Source organism: Scyliorhinus canicula, chromosome 4 (assembly GCF_902713615.1).
Source record: "Scyliorhinus canicula chromosome 4, sScyCan1.1, whole genome shotgun sequence".
NCBI lineage: Eukaryota > Metazoa > Chordata > Chondrichthyes > Carcharhiniformes > Scyliorhinidae > Scyliorhinus > Scyliorhinus canicula.
In genome coordinates, this window is record NC_052149.1 from 164298522 (window position 1) to 164319094 (window position 20573).

The 20573-nt window shown below is 46.9% G+C and overlaps 1 long non-coding RNA gene across 1 annotated transcript; it reads right to left on the reverse strand.

Moving 5' to 3' along the window:
- Positions 1 to 1396: 1396 nt before the first annotated feature.
- Positions 1397 to 20242, reverse strand: LOC119965137. Its single transcript, XR_005460438.1, has 2 exons — positions 19729 to 20242; positions 1397 to 1667 (listed from the first exon to the last, which is right to left on the reverse strand). It is a non-coding gene; the product is annotated as an uncharacterized LOC119965137 (long non-coding RNA).
- Positions 20243 to 20573: the final 331 nt, after the last annotated feature.

The window sequence follows — 20573 nt, forward strand, 5'->3', positions numbered from 1 at the left end:
TCTGGCTGTATGTCTTCAGAAGCTGTTTCTCAGTTTGTTTCAGCTCTCTCTTATTCTAAGACAAGTCTACACTGGTTCAAAGCCTGTTAATTTCTTTCAACTGAACTGCAGAGAGCAAAACACAGCTTGATCCAAAACTGAATTGGCCTGCTTTCTCAAAATGCCTGATGCCTTAGCGCCACCCAGTAACGGCATCACTGTACCACGCTGAAATCTAATTGACTCCTCCATTATCAGGGTCCTCCATATTGATCTCACTATAGGCCCTGCTCCTTACCCCTTACTCAAAACAAAATTCGATTAACCCAAGCTTTTTACGATGCCTTAATTGCACCCCTGGCTCCCAACCTTTCAAACTAGGATTTCTTTGAAAACATAACTGCAGCAGTCAAACACACTCTAACCCAGGCATTTAAACCTTACTTTACCAAATACCAATAATCATAGAATAATAGAATTTACAGTGCAGAAGGAGGTCATTCAGCCCATCGAGTCTGCACCGAGCCTTGGAAAGAGCAGCCCACCTAAACCCACATCTCCACCCTATCCCCGTAACCCCGTAACCCAGTGACCCCACCTAACCTTTTTGGACACTAAGGGAAATTTAGCATGACCAATCCACCTAACCTGAACATCTTTGGACTGTGGGAGGAAACTGGGGCACTCGGAGAAAACCCACGCAGACAGGGGGAGAAAGTGCAAACTCCACACAGACAGTGACCTAAGCAGGAAATCGAATCTAGGACCCAGGAGCTGTGAAGCAACTGTGCTACCATTATGCTATCGTGCCCCCCAATACAATACCCCAGAAATTCCTCCATTCATTACCATAATATTAATCTGGAGAGTACAATGGGAATTAAAATGTCCTGATAAGCATTAATTGCAGATTAAAATATTTACGTCCAGGTATTGGAAAGCAATTAAAATGCCAAGGCTTATTGCCTTTGAAGCATTTAGATTTATTTATTTATTGTTTTAAATTTAGATTACCCAATTATTTTTTCCAATTAAGGGGCAATTTAGCATGGCCAATCCACCTATCTGCACATTTTTGGGTTGTGGGGGCGAAACCCACGCAGACACGGGGAGATTGTGCAAACTCCACACGGACAGTGATCCAGAGTCGGGATCGAACCTGGGACCTCAGCGCCATGAGGCAGCCGTGCTAACCACTAGGCCACCGTGCTGCCCTGAAGCATTTAGATTTGATGCAAACAAATTGTTTGCAGATGTACAGTTTCACTGAAGTCTGCTGATAAATGGGGGCATTATCACGTGAAGTGAATTGTCCACCTGTATGTTTTCCATATCCTTTTTATGTGATGGTAATTAATAAGTACCTTATTGAAGCCATAATATTTTAGTATTTAGTAGTTGAAAGACATGAATGCTGTAGAATCATGTTGATTTCATTTCCTTTGTCAATTGTGTACTTCTGCAGGCCAAGTGAGCTGCATTGAGGTATTTGATGGATGTATCCACACACTGGATTGTCCATGGGATTAGAGCGATAGCACCAGTTTCGCGGATTGAACATTCATTATAGAAAATGCCCAACTGTCATACAATTGAAGAGAAAATAGTGCAGGTTCTAGGAAGAGGATCTGAAGTTCCAGTTTTATGCACAGGTGGTAAATCGAAAATCTAATCCTTGATGTTCAAACCTGGAAAAAAGAAAGAAAAATAAAAGCTCAAAATTAAAAAATTATTTGCTTTGATGGTGACAATTTATAAATCAGAAATGAATGTGAGGTCAGATTATCAAAGATATTTGGCACATGGTCTTAATGACGTTTCTGCATTGCTCGTCCACCTGAGCTTTCATTGTGTTTGAGTGAACAGTTTAACTAAATATATTAGGGAGGATTGGGGTCCTCAATTTTAAGTTGTATAATGTAAGATCTAGCTTAAACATAGAACATACAGTGCAGAAGGAGGCCATTCGGCCCATCGAATCTGCACCGACTCACTTAAGCCCTCACTTCCACCCTATCCTTGTAAGACAATAACCACTCTAACCTTTTTGGACACTGAGGGAAATTTAGCATGGCCACTCCAACTAACCTGCATGCCTTTGGACTGTGGCAGGAAACTGGAGCACCCGGAGGAAACCCACTCAGACATGGGGAGAACGTGCAGACTCCGCACAGACAGTGACCCAAGTTGGGAATCGAACCTGGGACCCTGGAGCTGTGAAGCCACAATGTTAGCCACCGTGCTGCCCGAAAGCCATTATTTAGTTCGTATCCCAGAGCGCAGGGAATCTCTGGAACCCACTGCCGGTTCATAACCAGCTCCTTCAAAGAAGAACTGGAAGGGTTTCTGGCTGGGACAGAGATCATCTTGTACAAAAGCACAGGCACTGAATGGCATTATCAGAGCCAGAGTGATCATTTTGACTGGTTTCAAGCGCCTAAGGGGGTTGGAGCGGAGTTTCCTGGATATTCTAAACTGACCTAGGTTTCTATATAATTATTTTATCTCTTCAATGAAATCGCAAGGTTTTACATGGGCAGAGTCAATATATTGTGATACACAAGGCACCCCAATTGTGTGGGACAGTCTGGCTTGACCAGATGGAATTTTCCTGTCTCTCATTGTTAATATGTTTGTATTTATATTGTGGTTTTGAGATTGAGGGAAAATTTTAAGTACGTAACAGAAAATGATTATTTGCCCTGGGAGGCTCTAATTACAGATTCAAATATTTATGTCCAGGTATTGGAAAGCAGTTACAATGCCAAATCTTGTTTCCTTTGAAGCAGCTAGATTTTTTGTAAACGAACTGTTTATAGATGAAGATTTTCACTGCTGGTAAATGGGTGCGTTATCGTACAAGTAAATTGTCCCAAGTATATGTTTTCCATATCCTTTTTATGTGATGGTAATTAATAAGTACTTTACTGAAGCCATAGTATTTAATAGTTCAAAGACCTGGATGCTGTAGCATCAGTTTAGAATGTAATTGCATATAGCGAAGTTGCCCAGTATTCCAAGTAAATTACCATGTGAAGGAATGGAATGACAGTCCTTTTAGAGTGAAATTACTGCCTGTAACAAAATGAGTTTCTTACTTTCATAGAACAAATGTTTGTAGTCACCATAGAGCTTAATTTCTGACTTGGCACTCAGAATCTATTTGTATAATTACATTTAAGGAAAATTAGTCATTGCAGTTCAGCAGCTGGTAATAATCATGCTCAGCCTGACTACAATTAATTGTTTGTAAAGCCCGTATAACTTTAAATTTAAGATTTATAGAATCTGACCTGCTCTTTGGATTAAAGAGCCTTAACTGCGCTACTTTACAATATCAACCTGTCAGTGTGATTGATGGAGACTGACACAAAAGGACTACAAAGGAATGAGGCAGGGGTTTCAAAAGCAATCCACCACCAAATAGGAAACGGTAGTCCGCGATTCACCGCTGCCCACGACGGGTCAGAGAATAGCGGGAGAGCGTCCCCGACATTTTTCACGCCCTCCCGCTATTCTCCCCACCCCACGGCCGCCCCACGACATGAATCGCCGCTTTTTACGGTGAACAGCGATTCTCCCCAGGCCGATGGGCCGAGTTCCCGGGCCTTTACGGCCGTTTTTACGGCAGCAAACACACCTGCTTGCTGCCGTCGTAAAAATGGCCGCAACATGCCCGTTCTGGGCATCCAGGGCCCCGATTGGCACGGCAGTACCACGGCCGTGCCAAGGGGGGCATGGGCCCGCGATCTCCCTCCGCCGCCCGCAGGATCAGTCCGCGGGGCGGCCGAGGGAGATGACGGCGCTGCGCATGCGTGGGTTGGAGCCGTCCAATCCGCGGCTGACATCATCGTGCGCGTCAGCCGGCGTGACGCTTGGCACGCGGACTTAGCGACGGTCGCTAAGCCCGCGATGCCGTGCTTCACGGGGCCCCGCTGCTAGCCCCGCCTGGGGGGGAGAATCGGGTCCCGGGAGGGGGTGGGGAGGCTGCCGTGAAACACGCCCAGTTTCACGGCAGCCTTTACGACTCACCGCATTTGCAGAGAATCGCGCCCTAGGTGTTTAAGCATTGTTATAACCCTCACGGGCCTTACGGGGTAAGGATGATCCACTGCCCCATTGCAAAATACGATAAGGGGGCGGGGAACCCTAAGCTAATTTCATATGTCTTTGTATTGAGTCGGTGGTCAGGCACCGACTAGAGAAGACCGAGTAGGGTACTACATTAGGGTTATAGTTAGGGTTAGGGTTATGGCTAGAGCTGTACATAATTGTTAATGTGTTAAATAAAATAAGTTTTGTTTTTCTCTACAACTCGGCATGGAATCCTTTCATCGCCCCTTACAAAAGGCAGGTTACAGATGCTGAGTCACAAATCCAAAAATAGATTTAACATGGAATTATTAATTTATACCAATGGTATATTTCACTTAACCAATTGTTCGGGGAAAGATTCAAATGTCTTTATTCAGAACCAGCTATGGGCAGCATTGTGTTGGTTTGAGGAATCAAACCTGAAACCTTTTATATCTGCATAAGAGCCAAAGAACACAAAATCTAGGAGTGGGAGTAGGCCATTTGACCTCTCACGCCTGCTCCACCATTCAATAGGATCATCGCTCATGGGATTGCAGCCTTAACTCCACTTTTCTATCTGCACCACGCCCCCCCTTCCCCTCCCCTTGTTGGTCGAACATTTGTCTATCACAATCTTGAATATATTCAATCAACCGGCCTTCAATGCTTGTTGGGGAAGGGAATTCCAAAGAACTGTATGCTTCTAAGAGAAGAAATTCCTCCTAATCTCCATCTTAAATGGCAGACCCCTTAGTTTGAAAGTATGCCCCCCAGTTCTAGACTTCCCCACAAGAGGAAACATCCTCACAGCCTCTGCCCTGCCAGACCTCTCAGAATATTACAGGTTTCATAAGATCACCTCTCATTCTTCTAAACTCCAATGAGTATAGGTCTAACCTGCTCAACATTTCCTCATGACACAAACCCATCATCCCAGGAATCAGCCCAGTGAACCTTCTCTGAACTGCCTCCAAAACAAGTATGCCTCCCAAAAATAAAGGGACTAAAACTGTGCACAGCTAGCCTCTCAGCGCCAGGGACCAGGGTTCAATTCTGGCCTTGGGTGGCTGTGTGGAGTTTGCATTTTCTCCCTGTGCCTGCGTGGGTTTCCTCTGGGTGCTCTGGGTTCACAAAAAGATCTGCAGGTTAGGTGAATTTGCCATGCTAAATTTCCCGTTAGTGTTCGGTTATGTGCAGGTGAGGTGGGATGAAGGGGATAGTGCAGGGGAATGTCCCTAGGAAGGGTGCTGTTTTCAAGGGTTGGTGCAGATCCGATGGGTTGAATGGCCTCCTTCTGCACTGTAGGCTTCTATGATTCTAGGTATGGTCTCATAATGCCCTGCAAGATTTCCCTATATTTATACTCCAGCAATAACGGCTAACCATTGCATTTACCTTCCTAAATTCTTGCTGATTTTGTTATTCATGATAATAAAAGAAAAATACTGCACATGCAGGAAATCTGAAATAAAACAAAATGTTGGCTAAACTCAGCAGATTTGGCAGCATCTGTGGAGAGAGAAACAGAGTTAACGTTTTGAGTCCATATTCAATAGACTCGAAACATTGGGCAGAATTCTCCATCCCACCGCACCAGGGGCGGGATTCTCCGACCCCCCGTCGGGTGGGAGAATCACGGGGTCGGCGTGAATCCTGCCCTGACGTCCTCCGAATTCTTCTGCCCCCCAAAAACTGGCCCGACGTGAGTCGCGCCGACCGCCTCGGAGAATGGCGGGGTCTGGCGTGACTCAATGGACGCCGGAGCCACTCGAATTCTCTGGCCCGCGATGGGCCAAAGTCCTGCCCGTCTGTAGCCAGTCCCGCCAGCATAAATCAGAGTAGGTCCCTAACCGGCGGGACCTGGCGGCGCAGGCGGGCTCCAGGGTTTCTCGGGATTCGCGGGGGGATCTTGCCCCGGGAGGTGCCCCCACGCTGGCCTGGCCCGCGGTCGGGACCCACTAATCCGCGGGCAGGCCTGTGCCGTGGGGGCACTCTATTACTCCGCATCGGCCGTTGTGGTCCTCCGCGATGGCCGATGCGGAGACGAACCTTGGCGTGCATGCGCGAGGATGACACCAGCACGCAATGGTGCTCCCGCGCATGCGCCAACTCGTGCCGGCCGGCGGAGGCCCTTTGCTGCCATTTGGCATGGCACCAAGCCCCTATCCCACCGGCCGGCGGAGTGCCAACCACTCCGGGGCGAGCCTAGCCCCTGAAGGTGCGGAGGATTCTGCACCTTTGGGGTGGCCCAACGCTGGAGTGGTTCACGCCACTCCGTCCCACTGGGACCCCCCACCCCACTGGGTACGGGAGAATCCTGCCCCAGATTTCTGGTGCAGCGTGCCCCCGGGATTCTCCATCTCCCCGTGTGGTTTAGCATTGGGGGAAAGGCCAACGCCGTCGGGAAATCCCCGGGCTGCCGGCGAAATGGAGAATCCCAACAGCGGAGAATCCAGCCCATTAACTTTTTCTCTCTCCACAGATACTGCCAGACCTGCTGCCTGTATCCAGCATTTTCTGTTTCTTATTCAGTTATTCATGATCCTTTTCTACTGCAGAATTCTGCCGTCTCTCTCTATTTAGAATCATAGAATCATAGAATCCCTACAGTGCAGAAGGAGGCCATTTGACCCATTGAGTCTGCACCGGTCCTTGGTAACAGCATCCTACTTAAGCCTCCACCCTATCCCCATAACCCAGTAACCCCACCTTTTGGACACTAAGTGGCAATTTAGCATGGCAAATCCACCTAACCTGCACACCTTTGGACTGTGGAAGGAAACCGGAGCACGCGGAGGAAACCCAGGCAGACATGGAAAGAACGTGCAAACTCCACACAGTCTCCCGAGGCTGGAATTGAACCCGTATCCTGGAGATTATCCCTGGTGTTATGAGACCATACCTAGAATCATCGAAGCCTATAGTGCAGATGGCGGCCATTCAACCCATCGGGTCTGCACCAACCCTTGCAAAGAGCACCCTTCCTAGGTCCATTCCCCTGCCCTATCCCCTTAATCCCACCTAACCTGCACATCCCTGGAGCTGTGAGGCAGCAGTGCTAACCACTGTGCCACCCTACCATGTTCCACTGTGCCGCCCTTAAATAATACTCGATGGTTTACTTCAGAAATGCCTTTTAAGGAAGTTCACCCCCCAACAAAGCGCAAAAGGGCTTCTAAATTACTGCTGATTTAAATGGATTGCCACCATATTTGCTAGGATCAAAAACACATTGATTTTACTGAAACATCAGTGGGTTTCTTCATCATTATGTATAAAATATATAATCTGTTTTTTCACTCAAGATGTTAATTTAAAATATGTACTCCTATTGCTATTTGTAATTGGCGTTGGGAGTAAGGTGGTTCATTATTATGGAATAATTGTATCATGCACAACAAGGTTCTGACTGAAACAAAAATACTAGATTGAATTGCTGAACTCTCCCTTTCTGAGCAGTGAAAATGTAAGGCCCATGGAATTAATCTATTCTCCACATATTAAGTATGAGTGCTTACAGAATGACAATGAAGCAGGTATGAGTGGAGCTGCACAACATCACTGCTTACTGCAGGGAGCCTTAGCAGTAAACTGTGGACGTTAATGATTTGCTCTTAAGTGTATCTACTTGCCATTTATCTGCTTCTATGTATCTATAATAAAACCTGCTAAAAGAAAATAGTTAGGAGTAAGTCACTGGTTGTTTAACAAGTTTGAACTAAAAGTTGAAGCTTGGAGCTCAGTTCTGCTTTTTTGTAACACTGTGGTAACTAAATTTAAGGCATGCTATCTAATTGCTGAAGCATGAAAGGTTGGATTTGAAATTAAATATAAGATAACCCCTTACCTCATGGTGCGCAGGCAGGGGGTGTGAATTTGTCCATTTTATAATAATAATAATAACCTTTACTGTCACAAGTAGGCTTCCATCAACACTTCAATGAAGTTACTATGAAAAGCCCCCCGTCACCACATTCCGGCATCTGTTCGGGTACACAGAGGGAGAATTCAGAATGTTCAAATTACCTAATAGCACGTCTTTCGGGACTTGTGGGAGGAAACCGGAGCACCCAGAGGAAACCCATGCAAACACGGAGAGAACGGGCAGACTCCACACAGACAGTGACCCAAGCCGGAATCGAACCTGAGACCCTGGAGCTGTGAAGCAATAGTGATAAGCACTGTGCTACTGTGCTGCCCCAGGCCCGGTGTACGGCGGCGGGTGGCAGTTTCTTTCCCACTCCGGGGAACAGGGCAATCCACCTCTCCTCCATGGCTTCATCAGGGTCTCCGACTCTGCATCCGCGAACCGGGGCGCTGTTAGTTTATTTGTTGCAGTTAGAATATTCCATGAGGCTGTAGGGCTAACCACTGTGCCCCCGTGCTGCCCGTGTTGCCTTTTATGTATAGCCCATTTGATGCTGATTCTCAAACAGGTTTTTATTCAACATTCAGCTATGGTTTAGAATTACGACACACTTCTCAATTGAGAAATATTTGTTGTTGCATTCATAAAAATGATTTCCTTGTCTTAAATCAGCAGATATACATTGTCACAAGCATACTAAAATGAAATGTTGATAGCCTTGCTTTTCACAACAACCTTTTCCTCTGATTTTGTCTTGTTCAGAACATAAATCTGAAGGCATATGTGAAGGAAAGATAAGGGGAGGATATTCCCAGTTTCAGCAACTAATTGTGTTGATGCCGGGACAGAATCGGTGGACTTCTACGACCACTAAAGTGGCGCCAGTCCCGGAGCAATTCATGATCCGTTATTGAACTAGCACTAGCACCAGGTGGAACACGAGCCATTCCAATGACAAGCAGTGTCTGATTCATCGGCGTCAGGATTGGCACTCAAGAGGTTGATAAGCTGCACCCGCATATCAGCACTCCAGTCCCCACACACACGCATCCCAGCCAACAAGATGGCAGCACGAAGAGTGGCACCCTGGTTCATGGATGTGGGGTTGGAGACCCTGATGGAGCCATGGAGGAGAGGTGGTTTGCCCTGTTCCCCGGAGTGGGAAAGAAGCTGCCACCAGTCACCGTACACCGGGCCTGGGCGCAGGTGGCAGAGGTCATGAGCGCCATGGGCCCCACTGCCAAGACCGGCCAGCAGTGCCGGAAGAAGCTGCATGACATCCTCAGGGCAGCCAGGGTGAGTAGCCAGGACTGTGCCTCTGCCACCAACCCGTGCTTCACCCCCCCACCCAATGGGTGACCGAATCCCACCCGCCTGCAGTCAGTTCGCACCCCACCCTGCACCACATGCCAGCACTTATACTACACACCATGGCCGGTTGACCTGGCCACAAAAGCCACCAGTTGCACACTTCCTGTGACGCACGTGTCCGACTGCCTAACATTTTGCACTTTCTGTCTATCCCTATCTCCCAAGGAGAAGGCAGTGACAACGGCAGGGAGAGACAGAAGACCGGAGGGGGACCGCTGGACCTTCGGCCACTCACCGTTACGGAGCGCCAGGCACTAGAGTGGGCCCGGAGAAAAGCTGTCGAGCCAGAGGTCGGCATTGGGCAAATAAATGAGACCCCTTCAAGTTGCCGAGTCCCTAAAGCACGTGCGGCTCAACGCCCACCACCCCAACACCACCATCCCACCACCCCCACACCACAGCCACTACCCCCACAGCACCCCAACACCCCCACAGCACCCCAACCCATGACCTAACCATGCTTCATGTCTTATGTTTTGCAGGATCGCCTGGTGATGAGGCGGGCCCTTCTGGAGCCCCCTGCCCCAGGCCACACCAATACCAGCAATAAGGCAGCAATGGACAGCAACACAAACTGCCAGATGCCAGCCCACAACACCCCAGAGCAAAGTCCGGCGAAGGCACCGAATTTCTGTCACAGTTATCTCCAACACCCTACACCATCGCAGAGAAACTCACCTTGGTTGGGCATGTTAGTGAAGAGGCTTCTGGGGGTGAGGAATCGGCCATGAGTCAGGATAACCAAGGCTTGGGGCACTCTGTGTGGGTGATCACTGAGGCAAGGGCAGGGCTGCCCTGTCACAGGCAGCTATGTACCAGGGCCACCTGAACATTACAGCGGCACTCCAGAGCTTGGCCCAGTCACAATGGGTCGTGGCTGCAGATGTTGATGGCATTGTCCGGGCGCTAGCTGACCTGAGCTAGTGCCAGAAGGAGGTGGGCAGGAGGGAGGCATGCATGGAGATCCTGGTCGAGATGAGAGCAGGTCTCCAGGGCTGGTTGTACCAGGTGGCGGGAGAGCTCCCGGAGCTTGCTCCGGCTGCACCCCAGTCCCAAGGAGTAGCCTAGGGCCATCTGGCACCCAAAGGGAGGAGGAAGTGATGGGTCCCATCCGGTGACACCCGCTGGGCGGACCGGAACACCACTGTTGATGCAGGGAGGGTGCACATGGGACAAGGTGGTCGGCTGGGGTGGGGGGGTGGTTATGGAGGTGGGACAAGTTGTTCTTGCCACCGTCAGCTATGCCCCCTAGTCGGCAAACCTGGAGGTGGTAAGAGCGTTGCACGCGCGATGGCCAAGGCGCCAACGTTGTGTGGCCTCCTGTGCCTGCCCGGGCCCTATGCCCTGCCCATCCTGGCCCTGGTGGCACTGTCAGGGTGCCAGCATGGCAATGCCAAGCTGTCCGAGTGCCAGGTTGCCCCTGTTGGGGAGTGGACCTGGACACGCCCTGTCCTTATGAGGTGGGGTCGGGGTGGGGCTCAAGGAACCACAATTGGTAATTTGGGGAATTCTGGAGGGTCAAGAAATTGGGGCGACATTTAAAAATGCTCCCCCCACACCCCAATCTCTTCCTGCACTGACAAGCTGAGAAATGCAGAAAATCTTGTTCTCTCCCACTGACTCCAAAATAAATCTGCATTTTTGGAGCATAATGTCTGTTTATTTTGTCCATGGCAGTAATATGTGGGCACTGATTTAATCACTGGATCACAGTTTAGCAGCTTTCCTACTGACTGCTACAGATTATTCTCGACAGAAAATGATTGTACCATGTTACCAACCCAGATTTGTGTGAGAATATGTGATGGAGAATTCTCTTTACCCAGGGATTAGTTAGAATGTAGAACACACTACCAGAGGGACTTGTTGAGATGAATCATGTGGATATTCCATTCAGGAAGAAAGACTCTACCAGAAAGATGAACCATCTGTGGCTAACTAAGGAAATTAAAGCAGACATCAAGTTGAAAGAAAAAGCATATAATGCTGTGATGATCGGCAGGCAGGGTGGTAGATTGGGAAAGTTTTGATAACCAGCCAAGGATGACTCCTAAAATAATAAATAGGGAGAAACTGGAGTATAGGGGAAAGCTAGCAAGAAATATTAAAACAGACAGTAAAAGCTTCTACAAGTATTATAAAAAGGCAAAGAAAATCTAAAGTGAGCATTGATCCTTAAAGGGTGAAACTGGGGAATGAATAATAAGATCATAACATATAATAATAATCTTTTATTGTCACACGTATGAAGTTACTGTGAAAAGCCCCTAGTCACCACATTTGGCGCCTGTTCAGGTAAGCTGGTACGGGAATTGAACCCGCACTGCTGGCCTTGTTCTGCATTACAAACCAGCTGTCTAGCCCACTGAGCTAAACCAGCCCTCTAAGCTAAACTGGCCCCAGGAGCAGATCTAGGCCATTCGGCCCATTGAACCTGCTTCGCCATTCAATCATGGCTGAAACGTTCCTCATCCCCATTCTCCTGCCTTCTCCCATCCCCTTATTAATCAAGAACCTATCTTAGAGTGCCCAATTCATTTTTTTCGAATTAAGGGGCAATCCACCTACCCTGCACATCTTTTGGGTTGTGGGGGCGAAACCTACGCAAATACGGGGAGAATGTGCAAACTCCACATGGTATTCTTGCACAGAACTCCTCTGCCCAACACAATTTGTCGTTCCACACATACCCTTCTCTCCATGCTCTTCCACAATTTTCCACATCAACAGACAATACTCACAGGTACTTACCCTATTGTACCCATCCCTCACAATTACCCTCCATGAATTTTACCGTTCCATCTGCCACTTCTCACACTCATATGTTTTTTATTGTAGGAGATGAGAGCCCACAGCTCCAGTGGAGAACTGGCTATGGACAAACAGCCATTGCCACCTTCCCTGCAATGGAGGAGGTCACCCTGGTGGTTGACAGGCTGGCACAAACTCTGGGCATCTCCACTGGAAAGGTGGGGCTGCTCCAGAGGCAGAATTAGATATGAATCATAACATGTGACCATGCCACTTGGCACTAAACAGTCACTGAAGCTGAATTGATACATAACTGTATGTGTAATGCTGAATTTGCACCCTCTCTCAATGGCTGCACTAACTAATTTCCTTCATCTCGTACAGGTCCTCTATGAAAATAATGAGGAACTAAGGTATGTAGTACTCAGAGGAGGATGAGCACTCTGAAGGTGAGCCTCCTTTGCACTATCCACCAGCCCCGATACGCACACCTCAGTGGGCCCTACAGTAGAGATAGTTTGCACATGACGAGGAGCACATCATGTGAGCAGAAGCAGTTGCGTGTGCTGGAGACAGGAACAGTGGTTGAGAATTCTTGTCAGAAGGTACTGGACACTCCAAGATCTACTTAGCTGGTAGGGTGGAGAGAACACCTGTGGCAGATATGATTGGTGAAGAGTGAAGAAGTTATGGTAGCTCCCTGGATATCTGATACAGATATGCACAGCATCCTGGAGTGGTCACAAACTAACTGGATGGAGTGGAAGCCATTCTAATTAATGAAGATGCCTGGCGGGTCTTTGGGTGTCTTAACTGCCACATGAATACAATCAAAGGCTCAGGGCCGAAGGAAATCCAGCATTGTGGTGAAGCCGGCAGGGTTTGAGAGACCTCACCTGTGGCAAAATTGATATAATTGGACTATTTAGCAAACGAGGTATCAGTGACTGGGCAGCATTTGTATGGCACCAGATTTTGATAACCTGGAAATGTGTCAAGGAGATCCCTGCAAGAAGCTGGAGGCACAGAAATTCTAAACTGTGATAACGTTGGTAACTACGTCACTTATGAAGCTTTACGCAGCAAGATACCTGTCTTCAAGGGCAGCAAAAGGAAGAAATTGGACAATATCTTAAAAAATTAAATTAATTGTGACTGCTGGTTTTATTAAAAATGGACAGTCAATGTGCGGCCATTGTTTTTTAAATAAATTTAGAGTACCCAATTATTCTTTTTTTTTCCAATTAAGAGGCAGTTTAGTGTGGCCAATCCACCTAATCTGCACATTTTTGGGTTGTAGGGGGTGAAACCCACGCAGACATGGGGAGCATGTCAAACTCCACACAGTGACCCAGGGCCGGAATTCAAACCCGGGTCCTCAGCGCTGCAGTCCCAGTGCTAACCATTGTGCCACATGCCACCTATGTGTGGACATTGTTAAGGATTAACCAATTAGGCAGCACGGTGGCGCATTGGTTAGCATTGCTGCCTCACGTGGCCGAGGTCCGAGGTTCGATCCCAGCTCTGGTTCGTTGTCTGTGTGGAGTTTGCACATTCTCCCCGTGTCTGCGTCGGCTTCCCCTCCCCCACACAACCCAAAGATGTGCAGGTTAGGTGGATTGGCTACGCTAAATTGCCCCTTAAATTGGAAAAAATGAATTGGGTACACAAAAATTTATTTTAAAAAAGGATCAAACAATTAAATGCAGCACCGTGAGCATGAATAAAGTTTGCAAATGGACTCTCACATTTTAATTATAAATCACACCTCTAGCGTTAAGCTGTTGTTGGGAGTTTGGGGCATCAGGGATTCATTAGCATCTATGGAAGCATCCTGCTGTATGAATCACTGCCTTCAACAGAGGAGTTGAGGATAGGAAAAGCAAATTGGAGAAAAACAACCACTTTTGGTAAACAGGAATGTGTTAGCTGAGCCAGGAACTCCTGATAACATATGGCCTTTAAAATTCTAGCCATGTCATGCAGCAGTGGGGAATTGGTGAACGTGTTGTTCACAGTGTTAGCCGGAATACAAATCTGTCCCTTTGGTTTGACAGCATTTGTCGTGTGACTAACTGTTTATCTCTGTATTGTTTCTGTATGCCATAAGGATATTATGGCAAAATTAATTTCAATTGTTATTTTATAGACCTGTAAGCTTTTAAATTTCCAACTGTCTAGCATTCTCTGCACATTTGATTTGTTTTCCAGTATTTGTTTGCAAAAAAGAAAACAACGAACAACGGTGTCATTGTTTGGCCCCAGAATACATTTTCACTCATTAGTTTGGTTTGTAATTTTCCATTGTGCTTCAGTTTACCCAGAACAAGCAAGCCAACATTAATAGTATTGGTTTTGTGTAACTAAATTAAATTAGGTAAGACAAAGCAGTTCCTGATGGTATCCGCAGGCCCTCGGGAATGCATGGTCAACCATAAGGACAAGGACACAACCAAGAGAGTGAAGGCACCAAATTGGACATTCCCCTCTGTCCCCCATTCACAGAGCCTAAAATAGTGTGGCATCAGAGACCATCTGAAGACCAGCCTGTTAGTAAATGTGTTAAGCAGAAATGTTTTTATAAAAATGTTCCTGAATTTTGTTTTCCATTTGATATATTGTAGGAATATTTACATAATTCACAGGACAGCCAAGGCCACATTTCTAACCGCCTCAGCTTTTTAATCATCACACTAGTTGCTAATATAAATAGCAGCCTTTCAGATCAGATTTGGGACTCTATTTGGCACTTTTAGTGACAGTGCCGATTATGGCTGGTAAAGAACACAATTGTAACCTTGTGTCATCACACATAACACAAATTATTTTCTATTTACTTTCAATGTCAGTCACAGGGGATAGAGCAATTTTTGTTGCATGCTTGACGATACCACCAATATTTAATTAGATTCTGATAGGTAAGGCTTAATTTTGTTGTCATGTTATGTTGCACACCAGGGGAAAAGCATGGGCGGGATTCTCTGTCGGCTGACGCTGGAATCGGGAAATGCGATTGGGCGGAGAATCGGTTTTGACGATGAAATCATGGCGGGCTCCAGGCTCATGCCGAAACACAATTCTCTGATGCTTCTACAGCTGCGACAATGAAATCCAGAATGCACATACAGTAAATGCCGTTGGCATGTCATTAGAGGGCCTGACCCGATATTCTCCAGGGCCCCGCGATTCTCCGCCTTAACTGGGCGAATTCCCGATGGCGAGGTTTAAAAATCGTTAAATTGGCACCGTGGCTGATGAGGGAGAGAGGGATGGGGTACGGAAGGAGTCCAACGTGACCATAGTTTGCTGACAGTCGTGCCGTTGGCCTGGGGGGGGGAGGGGGGGGTTGGGCCTTCTGCCAGGGCTGGAGGGAGTAGCGGGGGTTGACCAGGAAGTGGGCTGTGGGGTTGGGATGGACGGGCACGGAATACCATTGCCACGGCCGGCAAGGCAGCCATGCAGCTCTTTGGATAATGCACAATGTGTTGAAAAGTTAAGATATGTATCTGGGAGGCGGGAATGAGGGGCGCATATCTCTTGTATAACTGGCAACCAACTGATCCTGTCAGATTTTGAGTCTTGTCTGCCTCTACAACTATTTAGGGCCAATTTAAAATGTGACAGTCGAGAGGTATGGCCCACAGGTTTGAACGTTGAACTTCACCTCCAAGCAGCTGGCAATCAATGATTCTATCAAAATAGTTCAGATACTTCAGTCAGAAAATAGAACCTAGCTGGCCAATGAATTCTTAATTTATTTGCTTGAAAACATTTCAACTTTGCTGTCAATTTTTACTGAGTTCAACAACTGCTCTTCAGTCATCTTGTGGACAGGTTGGGATCTCATTTGGAATATTTCTCTGGTGAGTGTCACAACAGTTGCCGCCATTCAATGCACAAAGTTCACTAAGATGTAGTCTGCACAGAATTTATGGAATTTACTCTTATTATTTATTAAACTAGGCGCAGTGGTAGTCTCACGGCGCCGAGGTCCCAGGTTCGATCCCGGCTCTGGGTCACTGTCCGTGTGGAGTTTGCACATTCTCCCCGTGTTTGTGTGGGTTTCACCCCCACAACCCAAAGATGTGCAGGGTAGGTGGATTGAACATGCTAAATTGCCCCTTAATTGGAAAAAATGAGTCGGGTGCTCTAAATGTATTTTTTTTAAAAAATTATTTATTAAACTTGTCATAAAACCAGAGGGTGGAATTTTCTGTTCTGGAGACTAAGTCTGATAGTGGACGCGAAAGTTGGCATGATTCCCATTGGACAGTGGGACAGGTGAATATATGCGATCTTCTGCCTTTTAGCTCATTAATTATGCATCAAGAAGGCGCCCAGCGAATCTCATGACAGGGAGGGCAGGGATTCTCCCATCCTGCTCGTTACCTAGTGGGGATAAAGTCCTGCTGCCTTGTTTAAATAGCATCCGCACAGACATTTATTCACTGCTAGCAGATGTGTGTCAGACAGGATAGCAATGTTCCCAAGGAGAAGCAAACCATTAGCATCCCGATTCAGCGAAGCCTTCCTGAGTACTCTGCTCCAGCCATCTAGGAAAGGCGGGGGGTCCTCATTCCAAGGGCTAGGAGAAGGAGGTCCTCCCACCTGACCACTTCGGCCTGGGAGGTGGTTGCCAGGGGCCATCCTGCAGTGCTGCAACAGGATGAATGATCTGCTTCACTTCGCCAGAGTAAGGGAAACTTCGACTCACTGCAAACTCACACTCTCATAAGGATATCAGGCAGTCTAAGGGCTGGAATCCTCGGGGATGTCAGCAACATATGTGTCCCAGCCGGTTTAAGCTCACCACTTCATTTACTGCACAACTGATGTCTTAATCCCTTACCAGAGATGACTCAGCATACACATGCTTCTGAAATGCTCTTTTATTCATCGAACTCACAGTCAAGCCATCTGTCTTTATGCAGGACAATGTCTCACATAACAAAAGGGCGAGAGCTAAGACAGGAGGGGGAACCCTGGACTTGCAGTGCCTCTCCATGTTTGAAGAGCAGACCAAAGAGGTTACTGGTGAGGGTAGGGATCATTCTTGTGCGAAAGGCGAGATTGGCCTCCCCCAACAAGCCAGTGAAGATGCACCCAGTAAACATTGACAAGATGTGAGAAATGACTATGAGTGATCTTTAATGGATGAGCCTGCTTAGTCGATGACTAATTCTCTCTTCTCTCTATTCTAGGTATATGAAACAAAAGCAGGATGACTTATTTGAGAAGATGACAGAGCCCCCCAGCCCCCAGATCATCTCGGAGGAGAAAGCAGACTTATCCTCAAATGAAGGACCATCACTGGTGTTCACCTACACCCTCGACCAGTGGAGATGTACACATCTTGGTGAGACCTAGTCCTAAGGCAGATTCACAGTCCAGTGATCACCTCACAGACATGGATCCACAGCAGACAGAGGCAGTGACAGCCCCTTAATTGGGGAAGAAAAACTGGGTACTCTAAAGTTATTTTTAAAAAATAAAGTGAGACTAGTTGTCTTGCTCTAATATGCAGATTTGCTAAAAGGTGATTCCAGCCACAATGGGTGGGTTTTACATCGCAACATCTCACAAGGTCTTGTTAGATCTCGTGAGGTGTTGCGAGCCAGGTAGATCCCAGGAGCGGGGTCTCCCAGATTTTATCTGCCATGCTGAGCCACGGTGCACTGCCTTTTGGGCGCATAGTGGCTGTTGGATCGCACCCTGAGGTAATGAAGAAAGTGTATCATACTTCAAATCCCATAGGCTTCCATTGTCTCTGCGTGTAGATCTCATCTCCACATTTAAGGCTGCGTATTCTCCCATTCTTAGCTCCCAGTGTCCTCATGCATGATACTGAACTCAGGAAGTAAGGATTAATCAGCAAAATTAGAAATGTCGACAAGAAGGGTGTTGTCCTTAAAACTAGAAATATCTCTGAGCCCAACTGGCAATTCAAAAGTGGTTGTCAGCGTAATTTTTAGCACACTAATAATAATTTAGCAAATGTTATCCAATTGCAGAATCACTTCTAATGTTGGATACTATGTTTTGAGTTTTGCAAACATGGGCTTGTTGGGTACAGTCTGTACCTTGCCCGCTGTGAACAGGGGAGGTACATGCTGTTTGATACGATCTGCCAGCCTTTGGGTGTATGGCTTACATACTGAACATCACACTGACGCTAAAAGTCATATACCACGTTACTGATTTATGTGACAGGAAGAATGTGTTCTTGGCTTGTTGGCAGCGCCCTGTTGGTGGTAAATACCACGCATGTTGGTACTGTATAGTAGCAGCCTGAAACAGCTTGCTTTACCCGTTGCTCAAATATGTGAGATGCTTTAATGGCTTTGGTGTGTCCTATTTCAACATCACGTTTGCATGGTGAGAAAATAGCTTGGGCCCTATTTACAAGTAAGAAGTCTTACAACACCAGGTTAAAGTCCAACAGGTTTGTTTCAAACACGAGCTTTCGGAGCACGGCTCCTTCTTCACCTGAAGAAGGAGCCGTGCTCCGAAAGCTCGTGTTTGAAACAAACCTGTTGGACTTTAACCTGGTGTTGTAAGACTTCTTACTGTGCTCACCCCAGTCCAACGCCGGCATCTCCACATCATGCCTATTTACAAGGTCACTGATGCATCCTATCAGATCATTTTGAGTTGTATATCATGTAAACTCATGAGCGGGCCTAAGACCTTCAGCTCCGAAATGTGCCCAGTCTCCCTTAGATCACCCTGGAAGGGCAAGTTACCTCAAAAGTTTCAGTTGTGATCATAGGGTGGTGCATTTACGTGTATTGGAAGCTAGATATATTAATACATTGAGCCCTGTTCATTGTAGACAGAAAGAACATGTACACACATTGTACCTGTTTCACCTAAACAAAATAAATGACAACCATTCGCTGGTTCATTCCTTGGAGCAATGCCTTGACCAATCAGAGTCAAACTGCCTGTCTTAAATTTCAAACAATGCTTGGCAGTTAAATGTTAACCACCATCAACTGGTGCGCTTTCCATGTCAACACCTCTACCTCTAATCAGAACTGACTTCCGAACCAATCAGCCCTCTCTCCGCAGACAGTGTAAATTTAACAATTTCACTTACTTTGTATTCTTGGGAATGCCCTGATGGGTTTAAGATGTCTCCTTTTTCAGCAATACATAAGTGCGGTAGAGGACATTAGTGAATGAGCCAGATGGGTCTTTATAACAATCAATGATAGTTTGATGGTCGCCATTACTGAGGCTCGCTTTATATTCCAGGTTTTATTAATTGGATTTAAATTCCACCAGCTACCTTGGTAGGATTGGAACACAGACCACGAGCCTGGTCCACTGGATTACTAGTCCAGCACATCATCATCATGTTACTATCTCCCCTGATACTTCCAGGCGAAGTATTAAACTGAGGCCCCTTCTGCCCCCTCTAATGATTGTAAAAACATAATTTGAAGAAAAGAAAAACCTAAAACAGATCATCTGGTCATTGATCTAATTGCTGTTTATGCGACCATGCTGTGCATAAATTGGTTGCCTTTGATTCAGGCATAGAAGACTGGGCCAGTATACTGAACTGATGCAGTATTTGTTCCAGGCAAATGGCATCAGCGGAGAAAACCGGCAGAAGGTAATACTCCTGACCACCTTTGGGGCCCCCGACATTCAGTGTAATCAAGAGTCTCACCTACCTGACAGTCCCGGACTTGAAATCCTTCAGTGAGCTCGTAGAACTTGTCACGAATCACTGTGACATCAAGACGTATGTAATAATGCAGAGGTATCGGTTCAATATGGCCAGCATAATCCCTGGATAGTCGGTAACGGAATTTCTAACGCATCTTCGTAAGTTGGCAGAACATTGTGATTTTGGTCCATCCCTCCCTGAAATGTTGAGAGATCATTTGATGTATGGAATCAACAATATGGCAACGTATCAGAAAACTATTAGCGGAGCGGGCCTTGGACCTGAATAGGGCCATAGAAATGTACTTCACCCGCGAGAATGGGACCCAGGAGCCCTCGACTTCCAATGATTGTGGTGTACACAGTGTTGGGCAGTCCCCGTTCCGGAGAGCGGCACTCTCTAATGACAGTGCTTGCTTGACTCAGTCACCACCAAAATGACCAATGGTGCAATACCATGAACAGATTTGATGGCCAAGAGTCACCACAGTCCGACCGAACATCTTCCCAGAAACTGATGAGGAGTACTCACAACATTGCTGCCAGTAATGGACAAAGTTATATTAACCTTGAACTTCATGGACACTCTACTCATGACAGCCGCACAAATCTGCACATAGACCTGAAGGGACCCTGTGCTGGTGAAAGTAACCACGTAGTCCTGCACGCCGTGTTACAAGGAAGTCCCCCAGAGGAGCTGCGGGCCTATCTACAAAGCAACAGGGGCTCAATGCAGAGTATGTGTCCTCCTGTGGGGTGCTCGTGTGGTCATCCTGCAGCCAGGTCACCACACAATCTTACAAGATATGCATGGGTATTTCCAAGATAGAAATGCTCACGAGGAGCTATG